This window comes from Lithobates pipiens, unplaced genomic scaffold (genome assembly GCF_037356315.1).
Source record: "Lithobates pipiens isolate NorthernLeopardFrog02 unplaced genomic scaffold, aLitPip1_a1.2 Scaffold_19, whole genome shotgun sequence".
NCBI classification, from domain to species: domain Eukaryota; kingdom Metazoa; phylum Chordata; class Amphibia; order Anura; family Ranidae; genus Lithobates; species Lithobates pipiens.
In genome coordinates, this window is record NW_027507764.1 from 456,826,311 (window position 1) to 456,842,723 (window position 16,413).

The following is a 16,413-nucleotide window of genomic DNA, read 5'->3' on the forward strand; positions in this document are numbered from 1 at the left end:
TTGATGAAGTGAAGACTCAGTCAGGACCCAACATTGAGTTTCATACAGATTTATTCTTTCAGGAAGATAAATATCTTGTTCTCGTAGCTCAATATCATTTCAAAACATTTAGTGAAGCAACAGCATTACTAAGAGCTTTCTGGCATACATGATGATTTCATAGGCCAGGAGATTCTTGGCCTGTAAATTCTGGTCTCTAATGGCCATTTTATGTACTCAGAAGTCCAGCATGGTTAAGAATTTCTGTCAAATACGGGACATAACTAAATGATCCTAGTTTATGTCTGTTCTTCATCTTAATGAGCTATGCATTGAATTTTTGTACACATCCAAACCTTATATAAGCGCTACCAGTTCTGATAGCGAATATGCTGACTATGTCCATATTGGTAACACAACTTTTATATTTATAAGCTATATATTTATTTTATAACTATTTTGGATTAGCCAACAACATGGGTTTGCAGATATTTAAAGATGCATGGAGCACTTATTAGGTAATAATCTCTGGTTGAAAAAAGATTGACAATACCGAGAAGAGCTTGCAATCTATGTTAGTGATGGTAAATGCTATGGAACTGTGTCTGCTGTTCATGAAGCACTCCTGGACTTTCTACCTGTGTTTTTTTAGACTGCATGCTTCCTACATAGAATCAGCCTTTGGATTGTATAGAAGCCATTATTATTCAGATAAAATTTACTGGAGACAACTAGTTGTTGCTGAAAAGCCTCTTCATACATATGAACATGCTGCATTATAATCTTTATGTAAGTATTCCATGTGATAAAGAAATTCATTATATTGTTAATTTAAACTCAAGTGTGTCCATTTTGTATAATGGTTTCACAATATCCACTTTGTATATAAGCTGAACTGTGAGCAGAATGCTCCCCTCTACTTCCATCCCTAGGTTTTAGTTGCACAACTTTTAGAGACAGCTGCTGACATATGAAATGTGACATTATTCTATTTGCTGGTTTCTATTAACATCTCTTACTACCCCTTTCTTATGTTATGTATATATAATAATAAATAATCTAAAACAAATAATTAGACAGAGCTGTGTTTTGATGTTCTCTGTTTTATCTGTTCCATACAATTGAGTCTCGACCAGAAATATCCATTACACATGCTAATAGTGCACGAAGAGACAGATTTATCATTAGGCACAGTAGGCATGTGTCTAAGGACAGCTTTTTGTTGTACAGTCATCAGTACAAATAAAGCAATTGCACATGAGCTTATTTATACATTGTCACAGTATTCTAAGCTAGGTTAGGACCAGTTAAACAAGAAAATGTTCCTTGTAAAAGTCTTGGAGTTCTTGGTGCCATTTTAAAAGGCACTGGAAATATTCTTGTTTGTCCAAGTCTGGTTATAAAGCAGTGTTTGTTGCCTGCAGCTTCTGCGTTGTGTTAGAAAGGGACGTGCTCTGATATCATCTGTTACCTCATCAGCATTTTCTTGTGAGCTACAGCAACCATTTTTATGTTAGCATAGCACTCTCTAGTGCTAGAATAGGTGTAGGAAAATGTATTTGACTCATGGTAGTTGCATGAATCTGTTAATTGTGTCAGGGTTCAGATTCAGGTCAGGCTGGAAGGCTCTGCAGATCAGGCCTCAATCGCCTCCCCCGGGCTCTGGAGGTTTCATGGAAACTTCTAGAAGGTAGTGGGTGGGGGTATAGGAGCTTTTTATGGGAATCTGGCTAATCCACAGGCTGGTAGCTGAATCAGCCCATAAATATTGAGGAGCCTGGTCAGCAGGGAAGTCAGTTGGAAGATGGATTGTTGAGGTGCTGCTGTGTAGCCTGGGAAGGGGCCCAGGAGAAGGGGGGTGTTCTGCCTCCATGCTGGAGGTTGGAGGAAGAAAAAAAGCTGAAGGAGGGAGTTTGCCCCCGTACACACGGTTGGACATTCTGACAACAAAATCTGTCTGATTTTTTTCCAACGCATTTTGTCCATTGCATACACACGGTCGGACAAAGTTGTTGGAAAATCCGATCGTTTGGAACGTGATGGCATTCGTTCGTTATGACGGGACTACGTTTGCAGCTAGTAGCCAATAGCTTTGGTCTCGTAATTTGATCTGAGCATGCGTGGCACTTTGTCCGATCGGAATTCTCTATAAACGATTGGAAAAAGTCAGATCGGATTTTGTTGTCGGAAAATTTGAGGTCCTGCTCTCAATTTTTTTCCGTTGGAAATTCCGACGCAAAAAGTCAGATAAAGCCCACACACGATCGGATTTTCCGACAATATAATCCGATCGGACCTTTTCCGTCAGAATTTCCGACCGTGTGTGCGGGGGCTTTCGCTGCCCTGCAGTCCACTGGGGGGGGGGGGGGGGAGCCTGCATAGCTTGGAAAGGAACCAGCCAAGCAGAAGGCCTGAAAGCTGTTCTATACATAGCTGCAGGGCAAGGACAGTGTGAGTACCACTACACCCCCAGGGCGTATAAGGGAGAAGTCTGCCTGAATTAAAGTTTTTGGCAAGTCATCAGGGGGCAGTTTATTGCTTGCACAATCCTTTGCCTTGGGATCAGATACTGCAGCCAGGTGGGCTGGTATTTTTTTAAGAAGGTGACCAAGAGCTCCTACAAGTTGGGACTTTATCAAAAATCCACTCAGGGGATACCAAACTCCTAGGAGGGGATTGCTTTGCTAAAGACTGTCACTGTCCAGAGGGAACACAGTCAAATATCTGTTGTTGCAGTGTGCCAGAGAAAGAAGTTTTCCTTGTTTTTGCTGTTCTTTAAGTCAAGTTGGGCACCCCATAATCCCTTTTACCCTATCCAAGCGAAATCCCTAATACATCCTAGAAACCGAGCGCATGGACTGTTATTTGTGTCTGTATGCAAGTTACAAAATACATGTTGCCTGGCTGTTCAGACTATAGGGGAACCTAAAACTCAGTGGCTCCTAAGGCCCCTACAAATATGTTCCTATGCTCTGGATGACATTTGCATTTACAGTTTATGTCAAACACTTGAAGATGTTGTATACCCTTACATAAACCCACCAAAGTGACTAGCATCAGGTGATACAAAGCAATCAAATAAATCCTCCTACATAAGTTGTGCCTATTTATCTGCTGCCCTCTCTCCTCTAAAGCCTCCTAAATCAAATGTTTTACACAGCATTTCTGAGCTCCAGAAGGCATGGGGTGGTAATATGATGTCAGACACTGCACAGCATAGAGCAGGAAGCTCAGTGTAATGTAAGACCTGAGTGGAAGGAATGGACACACACCCCTCTACACAGTCTCATAGGTAAACATACACAGCTGAGGCTTCCATCCACCTGCTGTGTGCTGGGGGGGGGGGGGGGGCATGGCATCTCTTGGGATTGTCTGGTGTTAGCAAAGACTGTCAGTAATTAGACCCCTTTCACACTGCGGCCGCCCGTGCGTTCGCGGCAAAGCTCTGTTCATTTTAGCAGCGATTTACCACAGTTTAAACTGTGCTTTTTGGCTGCTAGCGGGGTGCTTTTAACCCCAAAAAAGGGGTTAAAAACTCCCGTGTTGTGGTGCTTCCAAAGCGCTTTTCAGGTGTTTCACAAGCCCTGCCCATTCATTGCAATGGGCAGGGGCGTTTTGGAAGTGCTGTATACATCGCTTCCAAACCGCCCCAAAGATGCTGCTTGCAGGACTTTTTCTAACGTCCTGCAAGCACACCGCCCCAGTGTGAAAGCACCCATTGCAATGAATGGGAGGCAGTTTTCAGATGCTTGACAGGCGCTATTTCTAGCTCTAATGCATGTGAAAACTGCCTCAGTGTGAAAGGGGTCTTACTTATACATAGAGCAGAGGAATAACAGAGGAGACAGAAATCAGATGAGACGCTTTGGATCAAGACAAATACACTCTATATAAGGCTATGCTTTGTTCATTTTTCAGAGTTTAAAAACACTTTAAACAAGCATATACAAGGTACCATCACATTCAGATTTTGGAGATTTCAAATCTGGGAAAATGTCAGTGTGAATTTTTGCATGCACAAACCCAACCTAAGTGCTAACAATTTACAGAATTCGTTTTTTTGCTGTGTGTTACACTTATGCCCCATACACACGGTCAGACATTGATCAGACATTCCGACAACAAAATCCATGGATTTTTTCCGACGGATGTTGGCTCAAACTTGTCTTGCATACACACGGTCACACAAAGTTGGCAGAATTTCCGAACGTCAAGAACGCGGTGACGTATGACAAGCTGAGAAAATTGAAGTTTAATCACCAGTGCGGCTCTTCTGCTTGATTCTGAGCATGCATGGAACTTTATGTGTCTGAATTGTGAACACACAATCGGAATTTCCGACAACGGATTTTGTTGCCGGAAAATTTGAGATCCAGATCTCAAATTTTGTGTAACAGAAATTCTGATGGAAACTGTCCGGTGGAGCCTATACACGGTCGGAATTTCCGACAACAAGCTCCGATCGCACATTTTACGTTGGAAAGTCAGACCGTGTGTAAGGGGCATTAGAGTAGAATTCCAGGCTACACCTAACTAGTCCTAAAATGCCCTCCTCCCCCTCCTAACACCTATACTGACTAACCTGTGTAAGAAAGATGTATATAAAGTACTTACCTATTTTTAGGCCGCTCTGGTCTGGTCACGCAATCTCTTGTGTCAGCCAGGGGAGAGAAGCGAGCACTTGACAATGGCTGGTAAAGCCTCTAGCGGTTAGTTCACCCATAAGTTCCTATTGCCCATCCGTTGTTGGTGCGCCCTTCTCTCCCCTGCAGCTGCTGCTGACTGACACAGGGAAGCTGGATCATGTGACAAGACCAAAGCGGGCTGAGGATAGGTAAGTATATACACCTTTCTTGTACAGGCTAGTCAGCATAGTTAGATTTGGTCTGGAGTTCTATTTTAACCACTTCAGCCCCGGAAGATTTCGCTACGTAATGACTAGAGCACTTTTTGCGATATGGCACTGCGTTGCTTTAACTGACAATTGAGAGGTCATGCAACTCTGTACCCAAATAAAATTGACACCCTTTTTTTCCCCACAAATAGAGGTTTATTTTGGTGGTATTTGAGCAGTTTTTAAAAAAAGAGCGACAATTTTGAAAAAGACACAATATTTTGTACTTTTTGCTATAATAAATATCCCCATTTTTTCTCAGTTTAGGCCGATGTGTACTCTTCTGCATATTTTCATCGCAATAAGTGTATACTGATTGGTTTGCACAAACAAAATAGTGGATACATTTATGGCATTTCTATTTTTTTTTCTAGTAATGCCGGCATGACTGCGACATTATGGCGGACACACCGGACACTTTTGACACATTTTTGGGACGATTGACAATTATATAGCGATCAGTGCTATAAAAATGCACTGATTACTGTATAAATGTCACTGGTAGGGAAGGGGTTAACACTAGGGTGTGATCAAGGGGTTAACTGTGTTCCCTGACTGTTTGTTCTAACTGTAGGGGGAGGGGACTGACAGATCGTGGTTCCTATTTATTAAGAACTTACGATCTGCATCTCCTCTCAGAACACAATGGGGATTTGTGTGTTTACACACACATGTCCCTGTTCTGCCTCTTGTGCCCACGATCACTCGTGGCCGGCGGTCACAGGCATCGGCACCCCCTCCCGCGTAAAGGAGCCGACGTATAGCTACGATGGCTCGTGGGATCACGCCGACCTGCCACCGTATAATGGTGGCTGGTCGGCAAGTGGTTAAAGAGGAAAATTTGCTAAATTAAAAGCCAAATATACCCTTAGAGCTTTACAATTTCTTCATGATATGTAAAAAGAATGCAACATGAAGCATCACTGAAAATTTGCTTTAATTTCTAATTAAACTATGAGTAGTTGTTGTCACTTATTGCTGGTTGTAGATAAATGCATTGCTACAATTTTCAATTTGATGCATACTTTGCTTTTCTTTTTACAACCCAATAGCCATAGATTGCTACACAACCATAGGTGTCCTGTGAATACTTCTGTCCTATTTTCAGCATGCATTTGTGATGTGTGCTTCCTTCACAGCTGGTCAACAGGAAGTAATTCTGTACAAGATCAATGAATACTGAAGACTTCGGTCAGTATGGTGAGTATTACAATACCTGATTTATGCATGCAAAGTCATGTATTCAATCATTAGCATCAATAATTAGGTTACTTAACAGTTCATGAAAAAAGCAAAATGTATTAGCTGAAGCATAATTTTTCTGGCATTCTGCCAAATGTTCCATATTTAAGTGAACCTGTGCTCTATTAACATGTTTCAAGTAGAACTTTCCTAAAATCAGGCAACCAAAAGATGCATGCTATTGCAACTTTAAGCTAGAAAATGCTTCTTTGTACCCCTCCTTGATTTATTGGGGCCAGACTTCCCCTGACTTCATTGCCATTCCACTGTTCAGAGAGTATGCCTCAGTAAATCAAACTTGGAATGTGATGCTCCCAAGTCTAAACTTGGGTCATCCTTCCAGAGACCGGGTGCAAGACACCAGCGGGAGCTCATCCTCTGTCCTACACACCCTATAAGAAGGAGGCCCCAGTTGGGGAATCTGTTTTGTCCAGATCAGTTCCTCGGAAGAGACTTTTCTGTGTAATAAAAGGTAATAAAAACCTTTTGGTGTCTGTGTTTAGCATAAGAATGTTAGGTGTAAAGCCCAACTGAAGTCACAGAAATAAATATACAGTCAGGTGCAAAAAAGAAAGTGAGCACAAAACAAGTGCACATGGTGTACATATGGTCCTCCTCTGAAGAGTAAGGACCCTGTCTCTAAACCCTTGGGGCGTATGGCTCATGACGGGGACTGGGCCACTTGTGGTCCATCTAGCCACAGACAGACAGAACCCTCTCTTTGGGAGACCTGCCGAAGCAAGGTCTTCCCAAGAATTAGTTGGGGCTCCCCCCGAAGGGACACCATATGGGAGAGGAAAAACTGTCCAAAAGGCCACGTGCCCAGGACCTTCAGGGCCAGCCTAAAGGCCTACCCAAAAATTAGTTGTGAGTGAGCAAACAGCTAAAGCAGTGTATACCTGCAAAAGCAAACATACCCGCAAACAGCACCAAAGTCAGATAGGCTAATTTTTCACATTCTACCTCCAGTTTTCTGTTATAGCCCGCCCCTTTTGTTCCTCTGTACTACAATTCTGTGTGAAGACACTGGTGATAAGGGGTGTGACTGGTACTCAGCTATGCCAGCACATGGCACTGAAGAGAAAGACAGAAAGTCATAGTACCATTTTCTTAAAGTGGTTCTAAAATCCAAAAAGTCATTTTTTTTACTTTATTGCATTGCCTGAATTAATATAAAAAAAACGTCCACTTACTGTTTGTTGCCCCTCCCTCGATCCAGCACTATGCCTATCTGCAGCCGCGCTGGTCTCTCTTTCTCTACTCAGAGGACAGACTGATAGCAGCAGGAGCCACCAGCTTCTGCTGCTATCAATCAAATCCAACGAGGAGGGATTGAGGGCGTGACTGAGCCAACGCTGGGTGTGTCTATGGACACACACAGCCTGGTTTAGGATTGCACCAGCAAGTGCTATGGGGGCGGTGGAGGAGCAGAGAGCGATGGCGGGGGGCCCTAGAAGAGGAGATAAGGGGCATTATTCTTAATGTGCAATATTCTGGCTCAGAACAGGTAAGTATAAACCTTTATCTTGATTTTAGGTTAAAAAAAACAACCCTCACCTTGTAAAACAAGCTATGTAGTTGCAAGGTGTTCCTGCAAGTCCTCCTACTTTCCTATTTCAAACTGGTGTTCTCTAATACAGCCATCTGCAGGAGTTAGTGGGTGTTGTGTGCCTCCAGCGCAGTATACACCTGTATCGACCCTTTATTGCTGTTCTCTAATAGAGCCATCTGCAGGAGTTAGTGGGTGTTGTGTGCCTCCAACACAGCACAGTATACACCTGTATCTACCCTTTATTGCTGCTGGTGTTCTAAAATAAAGGCATCTGTGGGAGTTAGTGGGTGTTTTGTGCCTCCAGCACAGCACAGTATACACCTGTATCTACCCTTTAATTGCTGGTGTTCTATAATAAAGGCATCTGCAGGAGTTAGTGGGTGTTGTGTGCCTCCAGCACAGCACTGCATACACCTGTATCTACCCTTTATTGCTGGTGTTCTCTAATACAGCCATCTGCAGGAGTTAGTTGGTGTTGTGTGCCTCCAGCGCAGTATACACCTGTATCTACCCTTTATTGCTGTTCTCAAATAGAGCCATCTGCAGGAGTTAGTGGGTGTTGTGTGCCTCCAGCACAGCACAGTTTACACCTGTATCTACCCTTTATGGTTGGTGTTCTATCATACAGGCATCTGCAGGAGTTAGTGGGTGTTGTGGGCCTCCAGCACAAATTACGCTACCCAGTTGCTGGTTTTCCCATCTCCCTGCAGGCCATTACCATGTCTGGAAGGCCAACAAGGAGAGGCAGAAAGGCACGAGCCAATAAAAGAGGGCAAGCAGGCTCTGTGTCTAGAGACAACAGTGCTGGTCATGGACACGGTGTATTGTCATCAGCACGTGGCCATGGGACACGCTTGTCCTTATTTTCGGCAGCTGGACGTGTTGAGCCGCATCATGCCGAAGACTTGGTAGAGTGGATGACCAAGCCCTCTTCATCCTCCTCATCCTCTCTCACCCAGGCTCAGGGTACTAGCAAAGCAGCTACCAATGCATCCTCTTCCCTCGTCTCAATGTCATCATCAGTCACTCCTTCCCTAGACCCACCATGTCCTCCTGAGGAGTCCCTCGAACTGTTTGAGCACAGTGTTGGGTACATGCTCCAGGAGGATGCCCAGTGTTTTGTAGGCTCTGATGATGATACTCAGCTAGAGGAAGGCAGTAGCGTGAGCGCAGAGAGAGGGGATGCTCAAGAAGGACAGCAATCTGGCAGTCATGTTCCACAAGCTGCAGCATACTGCCAGGTTTTCTCCAGTGATGAAGAGGGAAGGGATGAGGTCACTGACTCCACGTGGGTGCCTGGTAGGAGAGAAGAGGAGGAGGAGGAGGCACATCTTCAACGAGGCAGGATGCCCACCGGGGGCCAGCTTAGGGGCAGCACACTGACTGAATCACACCGCAGAGCTCCGCCTGTGCAGGGCGCTGCCTCTGCGCGTTATTCTAAAAGTTCTTTGGTGTGGGCCTTTTTTGAGATGAGTGCATCAGATCGCACCGCTGCTATTTGCAACATATGTCTCAAACGTATCTCGCGTGGCCAAAACATCAGCCGCTTGGGCACCACGTGCTTGACCAGACATATGTTGACCTGCCATGCAGCTCGTTGGCAAGCGCACCTAAAAGACCCACACCAAAGAACAAAGCGGACCTCTCCTTGCTCCTCATCAGCTGGGATCTCCAACCCCACTAGACCTTCAGTCCTCTCTGAAACCTGCACTGAGAGGAATGAAGGTGTAGAATTAGGTGTCACAGCCAAGTGCTTGCGGGCACTCTGCTAGCAGTACACCCATGTCCGATTGTAGCAGGCAAATTTCCCTGCCCCAGCTGCTGGACCGTAGAAAGAAGTTCACTCCCAGCCATCCACATGCTTAGCGGTTGAATACTAGCTTGGCTAAATTGCTAGCACTTCAGCTGCTGCCTTTTCAGTTGGTAGACTCGGCCCCCTTCTGAGTTTGTGCAATGTGCGGTTCCTCAGTGGCAGGTCCCCAAACGCCACTTTTTCTCACGGAAGGCGATTTCGGCTCTCTACCGGCATGTGGAAGGCAATGTCCTTGCCTCGCTGGACAGGGCGGTCAGTGGTAAGGTCCATATTACCACTGACTCATGGTCCAGCAGGCATGGACAGGGACGTTACCTGTCTTTCACGGCCCATTGGGTCACTCTTCTGCTAGCTGGGAAGGATGCAGGACAAGGTGCAGTAGTGTTGGAGGTTTTTCCGCTACCACGCCTCCAAAATGCTACTACTGGTTGTGACACACCTCTCTCCTCCACCCCCTCCTCTTCTTCTTCCTCCATGGCCTCTTTCAGTTCTCTGTCCTCAGAACCAGGGGTGCTCCGTAGGCATTCAAGGGGCTACGCAAGTACGCAGGCAAAACTATGTCATGCCGTCCTTGCGCTGGTTTGTTTGGGGGACAGGAGCCACACTGGGGCAGATATTTTGTCAGCTCTGCAGGGGCAGGCCGAGAGGTGGTTGACACCATGCCAGCTTAAGCCAGGAATGGTGGTTTGCGACACTGGCACCAACTGTTCAACAATGGCATGTCATTACAATTCTTGATATAATCGTTCACAACAGGGCGCTCCAGCAAGAGTCACTTTGAGGGCTTACAGTGTTGTGGTAACGCCAACACCTTAGGCTCCCATTTCTGCAGAGCATATAGGGCAGGCCCCAAACATCCAACTTACAAACGTCTCCTACTTGCAAACGGAAGGAGACAACAGGAAGTGAGAGGAAAAAAGACGGACGGCAAAACAAATTATACAGGGGTGATAACCCTTCCCTATGTTTTCCCAAAAGTTTAAAAATAGATCTTTTGACTGGAGCTACACTTTAAAAATGTACCAGTTCAAAATTACAAACAGATTCTACTTAACACAACAAACCTACACAGTCCATGTCTTGTTTGCATCGCCTGTATACTCTTGTTCTGAGTATATAGGGCCTGGGGGCCACACGCCTTTCCTTTTTTTAATATGGGTACGTGGTTCCCCTTAATATCTGTACAAGACCCAAAGGGGCTGGTAATGGGCGGGGGGGGGCACCTATGGCATTTTTCTCAATGATTTTCATCCGGAACCAGATATTACATTAAAACTGCAAACAGTTTTAAATTACTTTTTTCAGTTAAATGTCATTTTGTGCAGGGACTGTTCTAAACACGGGAAAGACGTGCCACTTTACAGGCATACTATAGACACCCCCCAGGCACGATATTTAAAGGAATATTTCACTTTTTTTTTTCACTTTAATCATCATTAAAATCAGTGCTTCCAAAAAAACGTCAGTTTTTAAAAACATTTTAGACATTTTAGACATGGGTCAGTCCCCTGGGGCAGGAGCCAGGTCCCCAAACCCTTTTTAGGACAATATCTTGCATATTAGCCATTAAAATCAGCACTTTTTATTTCGAACGTTCGAGTCCCAAAGACTTCAATGGGGTTCTAAAGTTTGCACAAATTTTTGGTCTGTTCGAAAATTCTGGTGCAAACTGAACCGGGGGGGGGGGGGGTTCAGCTCATTCCTACTGATGGCATCTGGTGCAGGTGACATGGCAAGTGACATACTTGGGACTCCCACTGAGTCTGCATTATGGTGAGTTGAACTATTTAATTTTATATTACAATATAATAATATAAATAATGTGCTTTAATTATCCTGATATCATAACAACCATGGTAGCGTGATGACTGAAACGCTAACACCAGGTGTTTGGAGTATCTTTATCTGTTGATTGTTAAACTTTCTGGAATACATATTGTGTATGCTGTTGGGGTGTAGGATCTGGGCCTGTTGTCCCTCCACCCCTCTCTTTCCTTCTCTCTCCCTCCCTATCTTTCTTCTTTCTTTCCTTCCTTCCTTCCTCCATCCCTCATTCATCTCAGACTCAAACGACACCATCTTTCAGCCACGCTCTTTTTTTTTTAATTTGAAAAATAATTGGCACTGCAGCCAATGGTGGGGATGGTTCCCCTGTCAGAACACAATAGAACAGCGGAGAGATCGCTGTACTAACATTGCATAGTTAGTACAGCGGCATTCTCAGTTTTCTTTCATTCAGCTTGCTGGGTTGAAACAAGTCACTGCCAAGTGACACTGACACTGATCGCTGCTCCCTGTGATCGGGAGCGGTAATCAGTGTCGTGTTACACATAGCCGAGCCCCCCCACAGTTAGAATCACTCCCTAGGACACACTTAACCCCTGCAGCGCCCCCTAGTGCTTAACTCTTTCACTGCCAGTCACATTTACACAGTAATCAGTGCATTTTTAATCGCACTGATCACTGTATAAATGTGAATGGTCCCAAAAAAAAGCTCCAAAAGTGTCCGATCTGTCCGCCATAATGTCGCAGCCACAATAAAAATCACAGATCGCCACCATTACTAGTAAAAAAAACAATTATTAATAAAAATGCCATAAAACTATCCCCTATTTTGTAGCCGCTATAACTTTTGTGCAAACCAATCAATAAATGCTTATTGCGATTTTTTTTAACCAAAAATATGTAGAAGAAAATGTATCGGCCTAAATTAAAGAAAAAAAAATGTTTTTTTGGGTGGGATATTTATTATAGCAAAAAGTAAAAAATATTGCGTTTTTTTTTTCCAAAATTGTTTATTTTTTTTTGTTTAGAGTGCAAAAAATAAAAACTGCAGAGGTGATCAAATACCACCAAAAGAAAGCTCTATTTGTGGGGGAAAAGTTTTGTTTGGGAGCCATGTCGCACGACCGCGCAATTGTCAGTTAAAGCGGCGCAGTGCCGAATCGCAAAAAATGCTCTGGTCTTTGGGCAGCCAAATGGTCCGGGGCTGAAGTGGTTAAAGAGGAAATAAACTTACTTTCTTGACCTTTACCTAGTGGTAAGCCTATAATAAGGCTTACCTATAGGTAGTGTAAATATGTATACATTACATGCAGCCAGTGACATCACTGGCGAATGCGCTGTGAAAGCACGGCCACTCATGCCATTGTGCCGTGAACAGAGCCAGAGCCCGCGAACCCCGGAAGCAAGTGAAGATGGAAGCGGCTTCAGCGCTGACAGCTTTGTTTTAAGGTAAGCTTCAGCTTTTTTTTACGTTTTTTAGGCTTGCAGGTAAAAAAAAAAAGGCTAAATAAAATACATATACATGACCTAACCATTAAATTACAAAAACAAATCAATTACGTCAGACAGAATAAGCTAGTCTAAAAAGATGAGTTTTAAGATGTGATTTAAAGATGGATAGGAAATCAATATTGGCAATACTGTCAGGAGGAAGAGTGTTCCAAAGTCGAGGGTCCCATAGTGGTCAGGCAGGCAGATGGAACATTACAAAGGATTGAAGAAGAAGATACGGGAGGGTCTGTTGATATGCAGGAGTTTAGAAAGGTATGGAGGTGCAAGGTTGAGAATGACCCTAAAGGTAAGTAACAGAATCTTGAAATCAATACAATATTTGACCGGAAGCCAGTTAAGGTGCTGTAGGACAGGAGTGATGTGATTAAAAGAGGGGGTTCTGGTGATGATGCGGGCAGCAGAGTTTTTGAACCAGTTGCAATTTATGGAGGGACTTGAGAGGGAGACAAACAAAGAAAGTATATGCAATGATCTATACTGGAAGTGACCAGATTGTGAACAAGAACGGCTATGCTGTTGGGTGTGAGGAATGGACGGAGGCAATTAATCTTGCATAGATGGAAATATGCTGACTGAGTGACATTAATGATGTGGGCTTGGAAGGATAGTGTGCTGTCGAGGATGGCACCCACACTCTTTACCTGAGGGGAGTTATCAATATTGACTAAAAACCCAAGAAAGATTGCAGCTAGTGATGGCCGAACGGTTCGCCCGGCGGTCGTTTCGCGGCAAATTTCAGCTGTTCGCGATTCGCCCGATCGGCGAACTATTGCCGCCGTTCACCCGGCGGACTTCCGTGTTTTCTGTTAAAAAGAACTTTGACCTATGATGACACATCCATCATGGGGTACAGGACAGCCAATTGAGACATTACAGAACATGGACACTTGGACATTCCCCCTAACTTATAAATAGACCCGATCCGGCGGCCATTTTACATTCTTTCTTCTGTCACTATAGGGAGAGGTTGCTGTGTGGAGCAGGGAGAGATTGCAGTGACCCAAATCACTAGCTATTTGGTACACAAAAGTTTTTTTCAGGACTGGTATAGGTGTTAGGTGTATATAGGTTTGCTGTGCTACTGATTGTTGCAGCAGCCTGAGTGTCTTTTGTCAGTTTAGAGAAAGGGACAGGACGGTGTGTGCTGCAGGGAGAGTCAGTTTAATCATTAGCTGTTACTATCAGGTCCACAAAAGTGCTATTCCAGTAACCAGTTATTGTTCCAGCAGCCTCTGTTTTGTCAGTTTATATAGGGACAGGCAGGAAGCAGTGTGTGTGGCAGTGAGGGTCAGTTTAATCAGTAGCTGTTACTATATTAGGTCCACAAAGGTTCTTTTCACGACTGGTATCAGTGGTATGGTAATAGGCTTGTACATGTATAATATTCTTTCTTCCAAATATAGAAAGAATATTATACTTGACTGCTGCCCTTCTGCTGCAGTCTGCTAATCATTCACAACCTACTTGTTCCAAAAGGTCCTTTATAAGGACTGGTAATAACCTGGTGTAGGGTTCTATAGTACATAGGGTTGAGTGAGGTACAGTCTGCTATTCTATAAGGACTGGTATAGGTCCACAATACATAGGGTTGAGGTGCACTACTGCTGACCGCTGCCCTATACTGCAGCAGTCCTTTATCAGTATAGGGACTGACATACAGTCTGCTAATCACTCACACACAACCTACTTGTTCCACAAAGGTCCTTATAAGGACTGGTAAGGTATAGGGTACTACAGTACATAGGGTTGAGTGAAGTACAGTCTGCCATTCTATAAGGACTGGTATAGGTCCACAATACATAGGGTTGAGGTGCACTACTGCTGACCGCTGCCCTATACTGCAGCAGTCCTTCATCGGTATAGGAACTGACGTACAGTCTGCTAATCATTCACAACCTACTTGTTCCACAAAGGTCCTTATAAGGACTAGTAAGGTATAGGGTACTACAGTACATAAGGTTGAATGAGGTACAGTCTGCTATTCTATAAGGACTGGTATAGGTCCACAATACATAGGGTTGAGGTGCACTACTGCTGACCGCTGCCCTATACTGCAGCAGTCCTTTATCAGTATAGTGACTTACGTATAGTCTGCTAATCATTCACAACCTACTTGTTCCACAAAGGTCCTTATAAGGACTGGTAAGGTATAGGGTACTACAGTACATAGGGTTGAGTGAGGTACAGTCTGCTATTCTATAAGGACTGGTATAGGTCCACAATACATAGGGTTGAGGTGCACTACTGCTGACCGCTGCCCTATACTGCAGCAGTCCTTTATCAGTATAGGGACTGACGTACAGTCTGCTAAGCACTCACACACAACCTACTTGTTCCACAAAGGTCCTTATAAGGACTGGTAAGGTATAGGGTACTACAGTACATAGGGTTGAATGAGGTACAGTCTGCCATTCTATAAGGACTGGTATAGGTCCACAATACATAGGGTTGAGGTGCACTACTGCTGACTGACCGCTGCCCTATACTGCAGCAGTCCTTCATCGGTATAGGGACTGAGAGTTTTGTCACAGGGTCATTTAAAAAATGACAGGCAGAGGAAGAGGCAGGCCCTTCCGCAGGGGTGGTAGGGGTAGGGCAGGAGCAACAGGCTTGAGCCAAAGTGGGAAGTTGCAGAAGGTGTGTTCAATTACTTTAACCACCTCAGTACAGTGCAGTTACACCCCCTTCCTGACCAGACCAATTTTCAGCTTTCAGCGCTCTCACAGTTTGAATGACAATTACTCAGTCATCCAACACTGTATCCATATGAAACTTGCGTCCTTTTTTCCACAAAAATAGAGCTTTCTTTTAGTGGTATTTAATCACTAGTGGGTTTTTTATTTTTTGTGCTATAAATAAAATAAAACGTAAATTTTGTGAAAAAAATGCCTTTTTCTTCGTTTCTGTCATAAATTTTTGCTAATTAGTAATTTTTCTTCATAAATTTTGGCCAAAATTTATACTGCTACATATCTTTGGTAAAAATAACCCACATTAGTATATATTATTTGGTCTTTGTGAAAGTTATAGAGTCTACAAACTATGGTGCCAATCACTGAAAATTGATCACTTCTGATCAGGCCTTCAGTACATCAGGTGTATGTCATTTCTTGAGACACTAACAAGTCAGGAAAGTACAAATACCCCCCAAATGACCCCTTTTTACAAAGTAGACATCCCAAGGTATTAAGTAAGTAGCATGGTGAGTTTTTTTAAGTTGTCATTTTTTCCCACAATTCTTTGCAAAATGAAGATTTTTTATTTTTTTTTATTTTTTTTTACTAAATTGTCATATTATCAGGTTATTTCTCACACACAGCATATGCATACAACAAATTACACCCCAAAATACATTCTGCTACTCTTCCCGAGTACGGCGATACCACATGTGTGAGACTTTTATACAGCCTGGCCACATAAAGAGCACCAACATTGATGTAGTACCTTCAGACGTTCTACGAGCAAAAATTACGCATCTCGTTTCTCAACCACCTATTACACTTTTGAAGGCCCTGGAGTACCAGGACAATGGAATTTCCCATAAAATTACCCCATTTTGGAAAGCAAACACCCCAACGTATAATCTGTGAGGCATAATGAGTCTTTTGAACGGTTCATTTTTTTCCAGAAGTTTTT